The following is a 22,094-nucleotide window of genomic DNA, read 5'->3' on the forward strand; positions in this document are numbered from 1 at the left end:
GCTTGGGAAGCTCTTTTGTACTACATGGGGTTCACAGTTCACCTTTTTCATGAAATACAAAACATGTCATCAAGAAAAATTCTTTTTGACTTGGAGAGCCCTAACACTTACTAACTAAATCTGTGTAATCTTGTAAATTATTTGGTTAGGAAAGTGAGATATATTTTCTACACTATGCCTTGAAAATGCTTGTTACAATGTTTGCTTTATTCAATATATAAAATGCTAGAGTTCCCTCCTCCTATAGGAAGATCTTCCATTACTTCGCCCTGCCTTTTCAAATCAGAAACTTCCAACTAATTTAATAACCAGGACACTGAGGATATGGTAACCAGTAGTTTTTTTTAATGTAGTCTCCCCTCACAATACATAGAAGATAACATTGTGGATGGCATGAAAAGCTAAATATCATGCACACCAATTTTGAAAACCTATTTTGAAGAAAACTGTTTAAATGGAAAAATATATCCATGTCTTGCCTTTTTTTTATTTTTGACAGGCAGAGTGGACAGTGAGAGAGAGAGAGAGAGAGAAAGGTCTTCCTTTTGCCGTTGGTTCACCCTCCAATGGCCGCCGCGGCCAGCGGGCTGTAGCTAGCGCATGGCGCTGATCCGAAGCCAGGAGCCAGATGCTTCTCCTGGTCTCCCATGCGGGCGCAGGGCCCAAGCACTTGGGCTATCCTCCACTGCAATGCCAGGCCACAGCAGAGAGCTGGCCTGGAAAAAGGGCAACCAGGACAGAATCCGGCGCCAATCCATGCCTTGCCTTTAAACATTGTTAACCAAAGCGTTTGGACACAGAAGGCAGATGGCAATGTAAACATAGAGAACAAAGAAAACAAGTGGATGACACTTTTTAGCCTGACAAGAGATATTTTTAACATTCATGTGGAACAGAAGCCTGTATAAGAATTGCAAGCACTCTCTACACTACAAAAACATTTTTAGCAATAATTGTTAATGTAACTACTTGTAATAATTATGTCCAGAATAATAAATGGACAAGAGCTTTCTTTTTTTACATTTTTCATTAAGGTATTGTTAGAAGAGGGGAAACTTGGCCGGTGCCACAGCTCACTAGGCTAATCCTCCACCGTGCGGCGCCGGCACACCGGGTTCTAGTCCCGGTAGAGGCGCCAGATTCTGTCCCAGTTGCCCTTCTTCCAGGCCAGCTCTCTGCTGTGGCCAGGGAGTGCAGTGGAGGATGGCCCAAGTGCTTGGGCCCTGCACCCCATGGGAGACCAGGAGAAGCACCTGGCTCCTGCCTTTGGATCAGCGCGGTGTGCTGGCCGCAGCGCTGGCCGCGGCATCCATTGGAGGGTGAACCAAGGGCAAAAGGAAGACCTTTCTCTCTGTCTCTCGATCTCACTGTCCACTCTGCCTGTCAAAAAATAAAAAAAAGAAGAGGGGAAACTTATACATGTCCATTAGTATGAATAATGAAGTTCTACATACATTGCCAAAGCAAAATTCATGTCTCTTTCTATATACTCATGAAGTAACCAACACAGATTCAATAATGATTTTGTTAAAATCGAGCTTTGTTTTAAAATCGAGTCAGATACTGCACCCCATGGGAGACCAGGAAAAGCACCTGGCTCCTGGCTCCTGCCATCGGATCAGCACGGTGCGCCGGCCACAGCACACTGGCTGCGGCGGCCATTGGAGGGTGAACCAACGGCAAAGGAAGACCTTTCTCTCTGTCTCTCTCTCTCACTGTCCACTCTGCCTGTCAAAAAAATAAATAAATAAAAAAAATCGAGTCAGATAAATAAATATATTTGAATATATATATATATAAATATATAGTGGTGATCCAAGCAGTTTTGTGATTTGTTTTATTTTTTGAGAAATCTTCACATGAAGCAAATTACATAGACATAATTAGTATATATGCAGACATGATACACTTGGCAGTGGATCATAAAAATTGAATTACACATTAAATCTTCAAAATCATAAAATGGTTTCTATGTTTCCTGTTTCCATATTTATTGATTACTATAAAATTCAAATGTTTTTGGCTGGCGCTGTGGCTCAATAGGCTAATCCTCCACGTTGCGGCACCAGCACACTGGGTTCTAGTCCCGGTCAGGGTGCCGAATTCTGTCCCGGTTGCCCCTCTTCCAGGCCAGCTCTCTGCTGTGGCCCAGGAGTGCAGGGGAGGATGGCCCAAGTCCTTGGGCCCTGCACCCCATGGGAGACCAGGAAAAGCACCTGGCTCCTGCCTTTGGAGCAGCACTGTGCGCCAGCGGCAGCGCACTGGCCGCGGCGGCCAATGGAGGGTGAACCAACGGCAAAGGAAGACCTTTCTCTCTGTCTCTCTTTCTCTCACTGTCCTCTGCCTGTCAATAAATAAATAAATAATAATAAAAAATTCAAATTTTCTAGTATTCAAACATTTTAAATACATATAATCAAATCAAATTGATAGAATTGGAAAAACAGAACTTATACAAATTCTTCATTTTTATTATTATCTGTGTATTTCTTGCTTATATTAAATACACTGCTTACAGGTATGAACAGGCAAACTCCACAGAATCTGGAGTGAACTTCATCTTGCAAATTATATGTTCTTAGACTATATCTGTCAGAGACTAATTGTATAACTATGAGACTTGTCATTTAATTTCATATAGAATACAATGCTTATTAAAGTATATGTAATACAAGTACATTAACTAGAAGTCTTCTTTGTATATTATTAAGAATTTTACTTAATATTATTGAGTATATTCTTTTTTTAAAACTTTTATTTAATGAATATAAATTTCCAAAATACAGCTTATGGATTACAATGGCTTCCCTCCCATAACGTCCCTCCCACCCGCAACCCTCCCCTTTCCAACTCCCTCTCCCCTTTAACATAAGTTCTTAGAAGCCAACAATAACGACAGATTTAAACAGTGGAGCCTTGGAAGAGATGTGTCTTCCTGCATCTAACACTTTTCAATGACACTCTAGGGTCCTTGGTTGATGAAGCTCAACATTCATCCAGCTGACAGATACGAAATATTTAAAGGGTCTAAATTCAGTATCACAAAGTTATATTTGAGGCAAAGACAAAACAAGTGAAAAAGTTGGTGCAGCAAACAACAAAATCTCAAATTTCTCATTTACTAGCAGCTAAGATGTGGTAGACACCTTTGGGCACTATATCGTGCTGGGATACATATGAGTAAGAGACATAGTTTTCCCGTGGTAATAAAATTCTTCAAAGGGAGAGAATACAGAGGTTCTGAAAAGCATGAACATAGAGTTAGTTCTTTGAGTGTGAAGTCACAATGCTAGTCACTTCCCTGATGTTTACATATGCAACCAGAATTGGCATAATGACATGATGCACTTTTGGAGTCAGTAGTAAGTATCTCAATCTTGGTTAGAGAATGTCTATTCTGTTTTAAACAGAATTCTATTCTGTTGTTTAACCCTTAGATTTTCCCTTTTCTATAATATATATACAGAAGAGAGAGAGGAATTTTAGAAGAAAACCTTGGCCACTTCCAATATGAAAACTGAAATATTCCATGAAAAAGCTCCAAAGTAAAATAAGGATTAACTAGAGAAAACTGTTTTTAAGGACAACCATTAAAATTCTATAACCATTGTTCTATAAACACACAGCAAATAGAGAAGCATTTATTAGGGGAAATATAAGAAGCAGGTAAAGCATTTGTCATTTAACTGGGGCTTGATCCTGTTAGCTTCAGTGGTGGTCCTGTTTAGCTTCAGTCCTATTGGTCAAGGGGTCTGACTCCACCTTCCCTCCCCAATCCTTGGGCAGCATGGAACTAGGGAAAGTTCCATGTACTCAGGTGGCAGTGAGAGTAGAACAGGAAAGTAAATACATGACTTGGTACTGGAACTTAGTATAGCCCTGCCAGCGTAAAATAAAACACTGAGAAAAAAAGTGCAACCATTGTCTCCAGCTCAGTGACTCTGAATGGACCGAAATTAGAACTGGGCGGTAAACCTCACCCCTAGTGGGTGGGATTGACTTATATTCCGGATATGGCCATATCACCTGTGGCTGGCTGCAGGTGCCTTAAGCTGCAGATAGACTAAAGCAACAGGGAGATTATATCACATGGGCCACTTATTGTCTTACCTCTGTGCTGCCCTGGTCTCTGGGCACTGTAGGGTTTGGATCTGATTCCATTTTGTGCCAACCACAGTGATCATGAGATTAATCATTGTATCCTTTCTTCAACATCAGACAGCACAAGAAATAGTCACTGTCAAGTTAGAGGAAATTAAGGAAGGTGGGTGCAAGTCACTGCTTAGGATCCAAGAGCTGAATCCTCCACAGTGAGGCCTAGTGCAAGGAGTATCCCATGGTTCCTGCCTGCAGGCCAATGACTGTGGGTGGGGCATTCAGAACTTCCTGGCTCAAGGGTAGACTCAGACCAAGCAGGGATGGACTACTTTCTTTAAGCAGCGTCTCTACCTTCATCCCAACCTCCCATTCATCCTCCTTTGTTCCAAACTTGACCTCTACAGTGGAACAGTGAGAGCACACCCACCCACTCTGGAAGCCAACCTGGATTTACAGCGCCATCTCACACTGAACTCGCTACAGTAAACACAAGCTCAGAGAACAGAAAAGCTTGTCCAAGTTCTAAAGACTAAAAAAATCCGATTCCTTCCATGTGTTGAAGCTGACTACACCAACAAGCATCAAGAACTTTAAATGGACACAAGAGCCAGGCCAAGATGGAAACCACAAGGCAGAAGCACCAAAGAATAGGAGCAAATGGTGAGGTGAGCAGGGCTCTGGGAAGCAGATCCTCAGCCGACAGCCCTTGGAAGTCAGCATTTCCAGGAAGAGGCAGGAGATGTACACTGGGATCTCCCTGGTTCTGGGGCTGGCTTTGGGTGGATCATATTTAAAGATTGATTTATTTCTTTGAAAGGCAGTGTTAGCTGGTGCCGTGGCTCAAAATGCTAATCCTCTAACTGCGGCACCAGCACACCAGGTTCTAGTCCCGTGGGGGCACCGGATACTGTCCCGCTTGTCCCTCTTCCAATCCAGCTCTCTGCTGTGGCCAGGGAGTGCAGTGGAGTATGGCCCAAGTCCTTCCCTTCCAATGCTCCGACCCTTCCGCCCCCTCCCTCTCACATTCCAACTTTTAATTTTTACAAAGATCTATTTTCAGTATACTTCGTGATCATCTAGTTATCACTACCTTAAGTAAAATAGTTCAACAAATAGTATGAAGTGAGGGAAAAAACCACTCTTTCTTAGTGTGAAAGATAAGGGCTATAAAAAATCATTGAATATGAAAATATCTATTTCAATCCAATACATTACATTTCAGTTACTCTATCAATTAACTCAGATCATTGAATTTGTAAATTGCTTTCAGTAGCATGGACATTTTGTTTATGTTAATTCTTCCAATTCATAAACCTGGAAGATTTTTCCATTTTTTGTGCCTTAAATTTCTTTCTTTAATGTTTTGAAATTGTCACTGCAGAGATCTTTTACTTCCTTTGTCCAATTTATTCCAAATTGTTTAAAACTTTTTTATAACTGTTGTGAATGGAACTGATCTTACAAGTTCTTCTCAGCTAAGGTATTATCTATGTAATAAAAGCTATTGGTTTTGTATATTGATTTTATTGCCTGCAACTCTACCAAATTCTCGTGTGAGTTCCAACAGACTTAGCAGAGTCTTTTAGATCCCCTATATTTAGGATCACGTCCTCTGCAAACGGAGATATTTTGACTTCCTCCTTTCCAATTTGTATCTCATTTATTTCTTTTCTTGCCTAACTGCTCTGCCTAAAACTTTCAGAACAATATTGAATATCAATGGTGAAAGTTGGCATCTTTGTCTATTTCCAGATCTTAGTGGAAATGCTTGTAGCTTTTCATAATTCAATATGATGCTGGCTGTGAGTTTGTCATGTATTGTCTTGATTGTGTTAAGGATTGTTCCTTCTATATCCAATTTGCTTAAGGTTTTTATCATGAAAAGGTGTTGCATTTTTTCAGAAGCTTCATCTGAATCTATTGATTTAACCATACAGTTTAAATTCTTCAGTTTGTTAATGTGATGTATCCATTTATTAGTTGGTATGTGTTAAATCATCCCTGCATGGCAGACATGAATCCCACTTGGTATGAGATTTAGCTAGGATAATGTTGAGGTTTTTTGCATGTATATTGATCAAGGTCACTGGTTTATAATTGTTTTTATTTGTTGCATTTTTCCTATTTGGGAACTTGGTGATACTGGATTCATAAAACAAGTTTGGGAAGATTCCCTCTCTGTCAAACATTTTGACTACCTTGAAAAGAATTGGAGTTATTTCCTCATTAAAAGATTTTTTAGAATTCAGCAGTGAAGTCATCTGCTCCTGGGCTTATCTTTGCTGGGAGGGTCCTTATTACAGGTTTAATCTTAATCTTAATTATTGTTCTACTTGGTTTTCTATATTTTCATGACTCTGTTGTGTACATTGTATGTCTCCAGAAATCTATGCATTTTTTCTGGTTTTCCAAATTGTTGGCAAATAGCTGTTATTGGTAATTTGTGATGAATCTTTATATTTCTGTAATATCCATTTTAACATGTCCGTTTTTATCTCTGATTTTATTAATTTGGGTCTTCCCTCCTTTTTTGGTTAGTTGGACCAATGGTCTACCAATTTTATTTATTTTGGTTTTAGGAAACCATTTCTTAATTTCACTGATATTTTGTATTTTTCATTTTAATGGTATATTAAATACATTCTATATTTCTTTTTTTTAAACTTTTATTTAACAAATATAAATTTCCAAAGTACAGCTTTTGGATTACATTGGTCACCCCCCCATAAATTCCCTCCCAACCGCATCCCTGCCATCTCCCGCTCCCTCTCCCATTCCATTCACATCAAGATTCATTTTCAATTCTCTTTATATATAGAAGATCAATTTAGTATATATTAAGTATAGAGTTCAACAGTTTGCACCCACATGGAAACACAAAGTGTAAAATACTGTTTGAGTACTAGTTATAGCATTAATTCACATTGGAAAACACATGAAGGACAGAGATCCCACGTGGAGAATTAAGAGCACAGTGATTCCTGTTGTTCGCTTAACAATTTAACATTCTTGTTTATGGTATCAATAATCTTCCTAGGCTCTTGTCATGAGTTGCCAAGGCTATGGAAGCCTTTTTTTTTTAACTATTATTTAATGAATATAAATTTCCAAAGTACAGCTTATGGATTACAATGGCTTCCCCCCCATAACGTTCCTCCAACCCGCAACCCTCCCCTTATCCACTCCCTCTCCCCTTCCATTCACATCAAGATTCATTTTCTATTCTCTATATATACAGAAGATCAGTTTAGCATACATTAAGTAAAGATTTCAACAGTACCATGTTTCTAGTACCATTGGTTGAACTCTGTAATTAACACACAATTGTTCTTAGGTGTTTAAATTTTAACTGAAAAGTGATGCCTGTTAGGAATTTGGAAAACATTATGTTGAGTGAAATAAGCCGATCCCAAAGGGACAAATGCCACTTGTTCTCCTTGATAGGTGACAACTAACTGAGCACCAAAAAGGAAACCTGTTAATGTGAAATGAACACTATGAGAAACGGTGACTTGATCAGCCCTCACCCTGACTGTTGATGAGCAGCTTAACATGATAGCCCTCTTAGTATTTTTTTTGTTTGTTCTACTTAATAGTTTGGTGGAATACTGTAACCAATACATAATTCTTCTTAACTGCTGAAACTTAACTGAAAAGTGTTCGCTGTTAAATATAAGAGTGGGAATAAGAGAGGGAAGAGATGTGCAATTCGGGACATGCCCAAACTGACTTGCCACAAAGGGTGGAGTTAGAAACATACCAGGGGATTCCAATTTAATCCCATCAATGTGGCATGTACCAATGCCATCTCACTAGTCCCAGTAATCAATTTCTGTTCACAATTGATCGTAATGATAGGACTAAGAACCAAAGGGATCACATAAACAAGACTAGTGTCTGCAAATACTAGCTGATAGAATAAAAAAGGGAGAGAATGGTCCAACATGGGAAGTGAGATACACAGCAGACCCATAGAATGGCAAATATCCTAACAGCACTCTGGCGTCAGAATCAGCCCTTAAGGCATTCGGATCTGGCTGAAATGCCCATGAGAGTATTTCAGGCATGGAAAGCCAAGACACTCTGGGAAAACAAAAAAAACAAAACAACAAAAAAAAAACCTAAATGAAAGATCTCTGTGAGTGAGATCCCAGTGGAAAGAATGGGTCATCAAAGAAGGAGGTACCTTTCTCTGAAGGGAGGAGAGAACTTCCACTTTGACCATGGCCTTGTCTAAATATGATCAGAGTCAGTGAACTCAGGGGGCTTCCATAGCCTTGGCAGCTCATGACAAGAGCCTATGGTGATTACTGATGCCATAAACAAGAGAGTCAATTTGTTAAGTCAACAACAGGAGTCACACTGTGCACTTACTCCTCATGTAGGATCTTTGTCCTTAGTGTGCTGTACATTGAGATTTAATGATATAACTAGTACTCAAACGGTATTTTTCACTTTATGTTTTTTGTGGGAGAAAACTGTTGAAATATATTCTATATTTCTATATATTAAATATATATTATACTTAATTCATTATTTCCTCTTTTTAATGTTGGTTTTTGTTCTTGTTTTTCTAGGTTCTTCAGATGCATTATTAAATCACTTACTTAATGCGTCTCCAATTTACTGATAAAGGGACTGATTGCTATCGGAAGCTTTTGTGTATCCCATAGGTTTCGATATGGTCATAATCATTCATTTCTAGGAATTTTTTGGTTGTTTTTTGATTTCTTCTATAACCACTGTTTATTCAGGAGCATATTGTTATTCTCGATGTGTTTCCATATTTTCTGGCAGTTTATAAGTTTTTAACTTCCAGCTTCATGCCACTGTGGTTAGAAAAGGTATATGGAGGGCGGCGCCATGGCTCAATAGACTAATCCTCCGCCTTGCAGCACCGGCACACCAGGTTCTAGTCCTGGTCGGGGCGCTGGATTCTGTCCCCGTTGCCCCTCTTCCAGGCCAGCTCTCTGCTGTGGCTGGGGAGTGTAGTGGAGGATGGCCCAAGTGTCCGTTTCTTTTTTTTTTTAACTTTTATTTAATGAATATAAAATTCCAAAGTACAGCTTATGGATTACAATGGCTTTTTCACCCCCATAATGTCCCTCCCACCTGCAACCCTTCCCTTTCCCACTCCCTCTCCCCCTTCATTCACATCAAGATTCATTTTCGATTCTCTATATATACAGAAGATCAGTTTAGCATACATTAAGTAAAGATTTCAACAGTATGCTCCCACATAGAAACATAAAGTGAAAAATACTGTTTGAGTACTACTTATAGCATTAAATCTCAATGTGCGGCACACTAAGGACAAAGATCCTACATGAGGAGTAAGTGCAAGATCACTGGGACTAGTTAGATGGCATTGGTACATGCCACCTTGATGGGATTGAATTGGAATCCCCTGGTATCTTTCTAACTCTACCGTTTGAGGTAAGTCAGCTTGAGCATGTCCCGAATTGCACATCTCTTCCCTCTCTTATTCCCACTCATATTTCACAGTGATCACTTTTCAGTTAAGTTTCAGCACTTAAGAAGAATTGTGTATTGATTACAGTATTCAACCAAAAGTAATAGGTAGAACAAAAAAAATACTAAGAGGGATAACATATTAAGTTGCTCATCAACAGTCAGGGTGAGGGCTGATCAAGTCACCATTTCTCATAGTGTTCATTTCACTTTAACAGGTTTCCTTTTTGGTGCTCAGTTAGCTGTCACCTATCAAGGAGAACAAGTGGTATTTGTCCCTTTGGGATTGGCTTATTTCACTCGGCATAATGTTTTCCAAATTCCTAACAGAGATCACTTTTCAGTTAAAATTTAAACACCTAAGAATAATTGTGTTTTAATTACAGAGTTCAACCAATGTTACTAGAACAAACAAAATACTAAAATGGATAAAGTATTACATTGTACATCAACAGTCAGGACAAGAGCTGATCAAGTCAGTGTTTCTCATAGTGTCCATTTCACTTCAACAAGTTTCCCCTTTGGTGCTCAGTTATTTGTCGCCGATCAGGGAGAACATATGATATTTGTCCCTTTGGGACTGGCTTATTTCACTCAGCATGATGTGTTCCAGATTCCTCCATTTTGATGCAATTCACTGGATTTCATTGATTTTTACTCTAGTATAGTATTCTTAAGAGTACATATCCCATAATTTCTTTATCCAGTCTACTGTTGATGGGCATTTAGGTTCGTTCCAGGTCTTGGCTATTGTGCATTGAGTTGCAATAAACATTAGGGTGCAGAACACTTTTTTGTTTGCCAATTTAAATTCCTTTGGGTAAATTCCAAGGAGTGGGATGGCTGGGTGGAATGGTAGGGTTACCTTCAGGTTTCTGAGGAATCTCCAGACTGACTTCCATAGTGGCTTGAGCAGTTTGCATTCCCACCAACAGTGGGTTAGTGTCCCTTTTTCCCCACATCCTCGCCAGCATCTATTGTTGGTAGATTTCTGCATGTGAGCCATTCTAACTGGGGTGAGGTGAAACCTCATTGTGGTTTTGATTTGCATTTCCCTGATTGCTAGTGATCTTGAACATTTTTTCATGTGCCTGTTGGCCCTTTGGATTTCCTCTTTTGAAAAATATCTATTGAGGTCCTTGGCCCATCTCTTAAGTGGGTTGTTTGTTTTGTTGTGGTGGAGTTTCTTGATCTCTTTGTAGATTCTGGTTATTAACCCTTTATCTGTTGCATAGTTTGCAAATATTTTTTCCCATTCTGTCGGTCGTCTCTTCACTTTCCTGACTGTTTCTTTTGCAGTACAGAAACTTCTCAATTTGATGCAATCCCAAATGTTAATTTTGGCTTTGACTGCCTGTGCTTCTGGGGTCTTTTCTAAGAAGTCATTGCTGGTACCTATATCTTGCAGGGTTTTTCCAATGCTCTCTAATAATTTGATGGTGTCAGGTCGTAGATTTAGGTCTTCGATCCATGTTGAGTGGATTTTTGTGTAAGGGGAAAGGTAGGGGTCTTGCTTCATGCTTCTGCACATGGAAATCCAATTTTCCCAGCACCATTTATTGAATAGACTGTCCTTCCTCCAGGAATTGCTTTTGGATTCTTGATCAAATGTAAGTTGGCTGTAGATGTTTGGGTTGATTTCTGGTGTTTCAATTCTGTTCCATTGGTCTATCCATCTGTTTCTGTACCAGTACCATGCTGTTCTGATAAGAGCTGCCCTGTAGGATGTCCTGAAATCTGGTATTGTGATGCCTCCAGCTTTGTTTTTGTTGTACAAAATTGCTTTAGCTATTCAAGCTCTCTCGTGCCTCCATATGAATTTCAGCATCATTTTTTCTAGATCTGAGAAGAATGTCTTTGGTATCTTTATTGGCATCGCATTGAATCTATAAATTGCTTTTGGGAGAATGGACATTTTGATGATGTTGATTCTTCCAATCCATGAGCATGGAAGATTTTTCCATTTCTTGGTATCCTCTTCTATTTCTCTCTTTAAGATTTTGTAATTTTCATCGTAGAGATCCTTAACGTCCTTGGTTAAGTTTATTCCAAGGTATTTGATTGTTTTTGTAGCTATTGTGAATGGGATTGATCTTAGCAGTTCGTTCTCAGCCATGGCATTGCCTGTGTATACAAAGGCTGTTGTTTTATGTGCATTGATTTTATATCCTGCCACTTTGCCAAACTCCTCTGTGAGTTCCAATAGTCTCTGAGTAGAGTTCTTTGGATCCTCTAAGTAAAGAATCATATCGTCTGCAAAGAGGGATAGCAATTTTTCTCTCTTAGTACCTGGGCTGTGTCTCTCCATTCCCTTCTAGCCTGTAAGGTTTCTGATGAGAAGTCAGCTGTGAGTCTGATTGGAGATCCTCTGAGAGTAATCTGACATTTCTCTCTTGCACATTTTAGAATTTTTTCTTTATGTTTCACTGTGGTGAGTTTGGTTACAATGTGTCATGGTGAGGATCTCTTTTGGTCATGTTTACTGGGGGTTCTATGAGCTTCCTGTACTAGGATGTCTCTGTCATTCTCCAAACCTGGGAAGTTCTCTGCAAGTATCTCACTAAAAAGGCCTTCTAATTCTTTCTCTCACTCCATGCCTTCAGGAACTCCTAGAACCCGAATGTTGGTTTTTTTAATAGTATCCTGTAGATTCCCAAAAACATTTTTTGGATTTCTAATTTCCTCTTCTTTTCTTTGGTTTGACTGTATACTTTCCTGTGCTCTGTCTTCTAAGTCTGATATTCTCTATTCTGTTTCACTGACTCTGTTTCTAAGGCTCTCTAATGTGTTTGTCATTTGTTCTATTGAGTTCTTCATTTCATTTTGTTTTCTCTTCATTATCACAATTTCCTGTTCTACTAGTTTCTCTGTTTCATTTTGATTCCTCCTTAAGATTTCATTTTCTCAAAGGAGATTTTCTATCCTGTCCTGTAAGGATTCCTGTAGCTAAAGCATTTGTTTTTGAAAACTTCTAACTGTTCTTATCATAAATTTTTTGAAATCCATATCTTGCATTTCTTCCATCTAATCATCTTCATAATCTTGGCTTGGGGTGTCTTGTTCGTTTGGGGGTGTCATAATGTGTTCCTTGTTCTTGTTTCCTTGGTTTCTGCATTTGTTGCTTGGCATTGTGGAGATATTCTTTGGATTCTTCTTCCTTCGCTGTGGTGTTTTTTTCTTGTTATATTATGAGTGTATTAAGTGGACTGTCTGCTTTTGTTGGAGCCTTAGAGGCTTGAGATGGGTGTGGCCTGCAGCTCTGTTTGGTTCCTCAGGGTTAAGTTTGTGCCAAAGTTTCCACTCCCAGGTTAGGCATGGTAAATCTCTCTCTCTTTCTTTCTTTCTTTCTTTTTTTTTTTTTTTTTGATTCAGAAGGGAAGTAATTCCACACAGTTGAGCAGAATTGAAGGTAGTTAGTGTTCTCTTGGTTCCCCTTTTAAGAATTATGTTATCTGCAAATTGGGATAGTTTGCATTCCTTCTTTCCAATCTGTATCCCTTTGATTTTTTCTTGCCAGTTGGCTCTGGCTAAATCTTCCAGAACTATACTGAATATATACTGAGAGCAGTCATCCTTGTTTGGTTCCACATATTAGTGGGAATGCTTCCAACTTTTCCCCATTAATAAGATGCTAGCTTTGAGTTTATCATAAATTGCCTTGATTGTCTTGATTAGCATTTCTTCTATACCCAATTTGCTTAAGGGTTTTATCATGAAAAAATGCGGTATTTTATCATTACATTCTCTGCATGTATTGAAATGATCACTTTTTTTCCTTAGTTTGTTAAGATGATGTACCAAATTTACTGATTTGTGAATGTTAACCCATCCCTGCATATCAGGGATAAATCCCACTTGGTCGGGGTAAATGAACTTTCTGATGTGTAGTTGCATTTTGTAGAGGATTTTTACATCTGTGTTCATCAGAGGTATTGGTCTGTAGTTCTTTTTCTCTGTTGTACCTTTTTCTGGATTAGGAATTAGGGTGATGCCAGCTTCATAAATAGAGTTTGGGAAGATTCTCTCCTTTTCAGTTGTTTTGAACAGCTTGAAAGAATTGGAATTTGTTCTTTAAAAGTCTGGCAGAATTCAGCAGTGAAGCCATCCGGTCCTGGGCTTTCATTTGTTAAGGGAGTCTTTATTGCTGATTCAATCTCTGTCTTGATTATTGGTTTGTTCAGGTGTTCTAGGTCTTCATGACTCAATTTTGGTAGATTGTGTGTGTGCAGGAATCTATTCATTTCTTCTTGATTTTCCAATTGCTTGGCATACAATTATTTGTAGGTATAGTATTTTCTGACAATTCTTTCTATTTTTGTGGTATCTGTTCTTACATTTCCTTTTTCACTCTGATTTTCTTGATTTGAGTCTTCTCTTTCCCTTGATTAGCTGGGTCAATGGTGTATCAGTTGTCCTTTTTTTTAAAAAAAAAAAAACAGCTCTTCATTCCTCTGGTCTTTTCAAATTGCTTTTTGTTTGTTTAAATTTTGTTTATTGGTTTTCTAATTTTAATTATTTCTTTTTTCCTACTATTTTGGGTTTTGGTTTGTTGTTTTTCTTGATCCTTAAGATGCATGGGTGGCAAATCCATTTGGTACCTTTCCAATTATTTAATGTAGGCACTAATTGCTATAAACTTCTCTCTTAACACTGATTTTACCCTATCCCACAATTTTTGATAGTTTTATTGTCACCTTCATTCACTTCCAGAAATTTTTTGAGTTCTCTTTGGTTTCTTCTATGATCCACTGTTCATTCAGGAGCACATCGCTCAGTTTCCATGTGTTTGCAAATGATCTAGAGCTTCTTGGACTGTTAACTTCCAAGGTTATTCCATTGTGTTCAGAAAAGAAGCATTTTAAGATGTAGATATTAGAATTTGCTGAGACTTGCTTTATGGTCTATAAAAAGAAAGTTCCATACACTGAGGAGAAGAATGTGGGTTCTGCAACTGTTAGGAAAAAGTTCTTTGGAGATCAGTTACATTCGTTTGTTCCATAATGTCCATTAGCTCTTTGTTTCTTAAGTATATTCTGTCTAGTTGATTTGTGCATTGATGAAAGCAGGGTAATGTAGTCCCCCATTACTATTGTGTTGGAATCTATGTTTCCTTTTACATCCATTAACATTTCTTTTAAATAGCCAAGTGCCCTGTAATTGGGTGTATATATATTTATTATAGTCACATCGTCCTGTAAAATGATCCCTTAATTATTACATTGTGCTATTGCATTAAAGTCTATTTTGTCTGATATTAAGAAGACTACACCTGCCATGTTTTGCTTTCTGCTAGCATGGAATATCTTTTTCCATCCTTTCACTTTCAGTCTGTATGTATCTTTGTTGGGAAGCTTGTTTCTTGTCGGCATCAAATAAATGGGTCTTATTTTTTGATATGTGGTATCCAATAGAGTAGGAAAAATGCAATGCATATGAGCAAAATTGACATTTTGAAATTTTTTTTACTGTTAATAACCCAATTTCCTACTATTTAGAAACAGTGTTTATTTTTCTTCTTACTGTTTGTTGAAATCTTTACTTAGTGGACAATTTACCTTATGATTATAAAGTAAACCAAAGGCATGTCATTAAAAAAATTAAAGAATAAGAAAGGAAGGTGGATGAAGAGTAAGAGCTTTGTCAGGGAGGAGCATAGGATGGGAAGTGAAACTTGGTACTAAACCTGTCTATATGAAACAATTTTTCTCCACTTTCAAGGCTTTGGGACAGGCCTTTAAAAATGAAAATCTTGGTATTTCTGTACTTTGACCTAATAATTTCTTCACAGTGCCCATCACAGGGGAAGAACACACTGTAGTCCAATCTCTAACGGTGACTGTTTACATTTGCTCAACTTTCTAGAGCACATGGGGTGCTCATGACCTGACTGCTTTGTTGTGTTTCCAATGCTAGCATCCATTGCAGGGGTTTCTGCCTTCTAAGATTGACACTACTGCCAAAATACCATATGGTTAGAAAAAAGTGTGCCTGGGAGAGAGGCAAGATGGTGGAATAGAAGGGAGCACACTGATTATCCGGGAAGAGACAGTTTAATAAAAGTGGAGATACTGCAGATTCAAGGAAGAGTAGGGGAGGAAACAGCACAAGAAACTCTTCCAGAACGCGTGATTCACAGTGGACCTGCGTGGAGAGCGTGGGAGCCCACAGTTTGGGACACCAGCGGCAGACTCAACACACCAGCGCTGGAACGCGAGGTGAGGCGAACCTCAATAGCCCGAGACACCAGCAGGCAAGCGGAGAGAGGAGACTAGAGGGAACGACCCCCGGGGGGGAAAAGATCACCAGGCTAACTGGAAGAGAGAGAGAGAGAAAAAAAAGGTGACTGGTAAGGACACGGGTTTCTCTGTCTCCGCTCACCTCTCAAAGGCAAGCAAGACAAAGAGCAGGCGCCATCTTGGACATACGTCATAAGCAGAGCAACCTCAGGTATGACCCGGTCCTGAGCCTAGCAGAAAAACCTGACTCTGGGTGGGGCGAATTAACAGGAGATTAGGACCTAGTAAATTTGTGGTGCTACTGAACTGAGACTGTGAAAAAAGAGACTGTGGGGGAGAGAACTCACAGAATTCACATGAGTACTCTCCAGAGACGCTACAATTCCGTAACTTTGGCAACCCAGTGGGAGACTGAAGGAGAATCTGAGCCCACTCTGAGGGCAGAACAGATTTCCTGTGTGGTCCTTGGGAAAGAGCTTCCGATCTCTGGCTCCTGTGGGTATATCATTTGCCTGCTAACTACCTCCAACTTCATTCAGCTGGGTGGAATTACTTCCCTTTTGAGAGAGAGAGATCTACCACACCTCACCTGGGAGTGTCACCTCTAGCACACCAAACAGAGCTCTCAGGCCACACCCATCTCAAGCCTCTAAGGCTCCATCAATAACAGACAGTCCACTTAATCTAGAGTCATAGTATAATAAGGAAAAGCACCACAGTGAAGAAACCAAATATCTCCAATATGCCAAATAACAAACGCAAAAACTGAGATAATAAAAACAAGGAAGTCACCATGACGCCCCCAAATGAAAAAGACACCCCAATTCAAGATTATGAAGATGATGAGATAGAAGAAATGCAAGAAGCAGATCTCAAAAAATTGATAAGAACATTAAGAAGTTCTCAAAAACAAATTCTTGAACTACAGAAATCCTTAATGGACAAGGTAGAAAATCTCTCTCATGAAAATGAAATATTAAGGAGGAATCAAAATGAAATGAAACAACTAGCAGAACACGAAACTGTGATAGTGACGAGAAATCATAATGAAGTGAAGAATTCAATAGATCAAATGAAAAACACAATAGAGAGCCTTACAAACAGAATGGGTGAAGCAGAAGGGAGAATATCGTACTTAGAAGACAGAAAACAGGAAAGGATACAGTCAGACCAAAGAAAAGAAGAGGAAATTAGCAATCTAAAACATATTGTCAGGAATCTGCAGGATACTATTAAAAAAACCAACATTCGGGTTCTAGGAGTTCCTGAAGGCATGGAGTGAGAGAAAGGATTAGAAGGCCTTTTTAGTGAGATATTAGCAGAAAATTTCCCAGGTTTGGAGAAAGACAGAGAAATCCTAGTACAGGAAGCTCACAGAACCCCTAATAAACACGACCAAAAGAGATCCTCAGCACGACACGTTGTAATTAAACTCACCACAGTGAAACATAAAGAAAAGATCCTAAAATGTGCAAGAGAGAAACATCAGATTACTCTCAGAGGATCTCCAATCAGACTCACAGCTGACTTGACTTCTCAGCAGAAACCCTACAAGCTAGGAGGGAATGGCGAGATACAGCCCAGGTACTAAGAGAGAAAAACTGCCAGCCCAGAATATTATATCCTGCAAAGCTATCATTTGTGAATGAAGGTGAAATAAAGACTTTCATAGCAAACAAAAATTGAAAGAATTTGTCGCCACTCGTCCAGCCCTGCAAAAGATGCTTAAAGATGAGTTACACACAGAAACACAGAAACACGGTCATCAATATGAAAGAAGGTAAAGGAAGGAAACCTCACAGCAAAAGATCACAGGGAATTCAAAGCATATATTAGAACTTATATTTGGCAAATGGCAGGGCAAAGCTGCTACTTATCAATAGTCACATTGAACGTTAATGGCCTGAATTTTCCAGTTAAAAGACACCGATTGGCTGATTGGGTTAAGGAACAAAACCCATCTATTTGCTGCTTACAAGAAACACATCTTTCCAACAAAGATCCATACAGACTGAAAGTGAAAGGCTGGAAAAAGATATACCATGCCAACAGAAATGAAAAAAGAGCGGGCGAAGCCATCTTAATATCAGACACCATAAACTTTACCAAAAAAACTGTTAAGAGTGACAAAGAGGGACACTATATAATGATTAAGGGATCAATACAAGAAGAAGATATAACAATTATCAATGTATATGCACCTAACTTCAGGGCACCGGTTTATCTAAAAAATTTGTTAAGGGACATAAAGGGAGACTTAGACACCAATACAATAGTACTTGGGGACTTCAATACTCCAGTCTCAGAAATAGACAGATCAACAGGACAGAAGATCAACAAGGATACAGTAGATTTAAATGACACTATAGCCCAAATGGATCTAACCGATATATACAGAACTTTCAATCCTACAGCTAAAGATTTTACATTCTTCTCAGCAGTACATTGAACCTTCTCTAGGATTGACCACATACAAGGCCATAAAGTAAGTCTCAGCAAATTCAAAACAATTAGAATCATACCATGCAGCTTCTCAGACCACAGTGGAATGAAGGTGCAAATTAGCAACTCAGGAATCCCTAGAGCATACGCAAACACATGGAGATTGAACAACATGCTCCTGAATGAACAATGGGTCATAGAAGAAATTAAAAGATAAATCAAAAATTTTCTGGAAATAAATGAGGACAACAGCACAACATACCAAAACTTATGGGACGCAGCAAAAGCAGTGTTAAGAGGAAAGTTTATATCAATAGGTGCCTACATCAAGAAATTGGAAAGGCACCAAATAGATGAGCTTTCAGTTCACCTCAAGGATCTAGAAAACCTACAGCCAACCAGACCCAAATCTAGTAGGAGAAGAGAAATTATTAAAATCAGAGAATAAATCAACAGGGTTGAATCCAAAAAAACATTACAAAAAATCAGCCAAACGAGGAGCTGGTTTTTTGAAAAACTCAACAAAATTAACAACCCATTGGCCCAACTAACTAAAAAAAAGAAGAGAAAAGACCCAAATCAATAAAATCAGAGATGAAAAAATAAACGTAACAACAGACACCACAGAAATAAAAAGAATCATCAGAAATTACTACAAGGACCTCTATGCCAGCAAACAGGGAAACCTATCAGAAATGGATAGATTCCTGGACACAGGCAACCTATCTAAATTGAACCAGGAAGACATAGAAAACCTAAACAGACCCATAACTGAGATAGAAATTGAAACAGTAATAAAGGCCCTCCCAACAAAGAAAAGCCCAGGACCAGAGGGATTCACTGCTGAATTCTACCAGACATTTAAAGAAGAACTGACTCCAATTCTTCTCAAACTATTCAGAACAATCGAAGAAGAGGGAATCCTCCCAAATTCTTTCTATGAAGCCAGCATCACCTTAATTCCTAAGCCGGAAAAAGATGCAGCACTGAAAGAGAATTACAGACCAATATCCCTGATGAACATAGATGCAAAAATCCTCAATAAAATTCTCGCCAATAGAATGCAACAACACATCAGAAAGATCATCCATCCAGACCAAGTGGGATTTATCCCTGGTATGCAGGGATGGTTTAATGTGCGCAAGACAATCAATGTGATACACCACATTAACAGACTGCAGAAGAAAAACCATATGATTATCTCAATAGATGCAGAGAAAGCATTTGATAAAATACAACACCTGTTCATGATGAAAACTCTAAGCAAACTGGGTATGGAAGGAACATTCCTCAATACAATCAAAGCAATTTATGAAAAACCCACGGCCAACATCCTATTGAATGGGGAAAAGTTGGAAGCATTTCCACTGAGATCTGGTACCAGACAGGGATGCCCACTCTCACCACTGCTATTCAATATAGTTCTGGAGGTTCTAGCCAGAGCTATTAGGCAAGAAAAAGAAATTAAAGGGATACAAATTGGGAAAGAAGACCTCAAACTATCCCTCTTTGCAGATGATATGATTCTTTATTTAGGGGATCCAAAGAACTCTACTAAGAGACTATTGGAACTCATAGAAGAGTTTGGCAAAGTAGCAGGATATAAAATCAATGCACAAAAATCAACAGCCTTTGTATGCACAGACAATGCCATGGCTGAGGAAGAACTTCTAAGATCAATCCCATTCACAATAGCTACAAAAACAATCAAATACCTTGGAATAAACTTAACCAAGGACGTTAAAGATCTCTACGATGAAAATTACAAACCTTAAAGAAAGAAATAGAAGAGGATACCAAGAAATGGAAAACTCTTCCATGCTCATGGATTGGAAGAATCAATATCATCAAAATGTCCATTCTCCCAAAAGCAATTTATAGATTCAATGCGATGCCAATCAAGATACCAAAGACATTCTTCTCAGATCTGGTAAAAATGATTCTGAAATTCACATGGAGACACAGGAGACCTCGAATGGCTAAAGCAATTTTGTACAACAAAAACAAAGCCGGAGGCATCACAATACCAGATTTCAGGACATCCTACAGGGCAGTTGTAATCAAAACAGCATGATACTGGTACAGAAACAGATGGATAGACCAATGGAACAGAATTGAAACACCAGAAATCAATCCAAACATCTACAGCCAACTCATATTTGATCAAGGGTCCAAAACCAATCCCTGGAGTAAGGACAGTCTATTCAATAAATGGTGCTGGGAAAATTGGATTTCCATGTGCAGAAGCATGAAGCAAGACCCCTACCTTTCCCCTTACACAAAAATCCACTCAACATGGATCGAAGACCTAAATCTACGACCTGACACCATCAAATTATTAGAGAGCATTGGAAAAACCCTGCAAGATATAGGTACCAGCAATGACTTCTTGGAAAAAACCCCAGAAGCACAGGCAGCCAAAGCCAAAATTAACATTTGGGATTGCATCAAATTGAGAAGTTTCTGTACTGCAAAAGAAACAGTCAGGAAAGTGAAGAGACGACCGACAGAATGGGAAAATATATTTGCAAACTATGCAACTGATAATGGGTTGATAACCAGAATCTACAAAGAAATCAAGAAACTCCACAACATCAAAACAAACAACCTACTTAAGAGATGGGCCAAGGACCTCAATAGATATTTTTCAAAAGAGGAAATCCAAAGGGCCAACAGGCACATGAAAAAATGTTCAAGATCACTAGCAATCAGGGAAATGCAAATCAAAACCACAATGAGGTTCCACCTCACCCCAGTTAGAATGGCTCACATGCAGAAATCTACCAACAATAGATGCTGGAGAGGATGTGGGGAAAAAGGGACACTAACCCACTGTTGTTGGGAATGCAAACTGGTCAAGCCACTATGGAAGTCAGTCTGGAGATTCCTCAGAAACCTGAAGATAACCCTACCATTCCACCCAGCCATCCCACTCCTTGGAATTTACCCAAAGGAAATGAAATTGGCAAACAAAAAAGCTGTCTGCACATTAATGTTTATTGCAGCTCAATTCACAATAGCTAAGACCTGGAACCAACCCAAATGCCCATCAACAGTAGACTGGATAAAGAAATTATGGGACATGTACTCTATAGAATACTATACAGCAGTCAAAAACAACGAAACTCGGTCATTTGCAACAGGATGGAAAATTTGGAAAACATCATGCTGAGTGAATTAAGCCAGTCCCAAAGGGATAAATATCATATGTTCTCCCTGATCATAATGATAGGACTAAGAACCAAAGGGATCACATAAACAAGAATAGTGTCTGCAAATACTAGCTGATAGAATAAAAAAAGGGAGAGAATGATCCAACATGGGAAGTGAGATAAACAGCAGACCCATTGAATGACAAGTGTCCTAACAGCACTCTGGCCTCATAATTAGACCTTAAGGCATGCGGATCCAGCTGAAATGCCCATGAGAGTATTTCAGTCATGGAAAGCCGACACTCTGGGAAAAAAAAAAACCTAAATGAAAGATCTCCACGAGTGAGATCCCAGTGGAAAGAACGGGTCATCAAAGAAGGAGGTACCTTTCTCTGAAGGGAAGAGAGAACTTCCACTTTGACCATGGCCTTGTCTAAATATGATCAGAGTCAGTGAACTTAGGGGGCTTCCATAGCCCTGGCAGCTCATGACAAGAGCCTAGGGTGATTACTGAGGCCATAAACAAGAGTGTCAATTTGTTAAGTCAACAACAGGAGTCACTGTGCACATACTCCTCATGTAGGATCTTTGTCCTTAGTGTGCTGTACATTGAGATTTAATGTTATAACTAGTACTCAAACAGTATTTTCCACTTTATGTTTCTGTGTGGGAGCAAACTGTTGAAATCTTTACT

Source organism: Oryctolagus cuniculus, chromosome 8 (assembly GCF_964237555.1).
Source record: "Oryctolagus cuniculus chromosome 8, mOryCun1.1, whole genome shotgun sequence".
NCBI classification, from domain to species: domain Eukaryota; kingdom Metazoa; phylum Chordata; class Mammalia; order Lagomorpha; family Leporidae; genus Oryctolagus; species Oryctolagus cuniculus.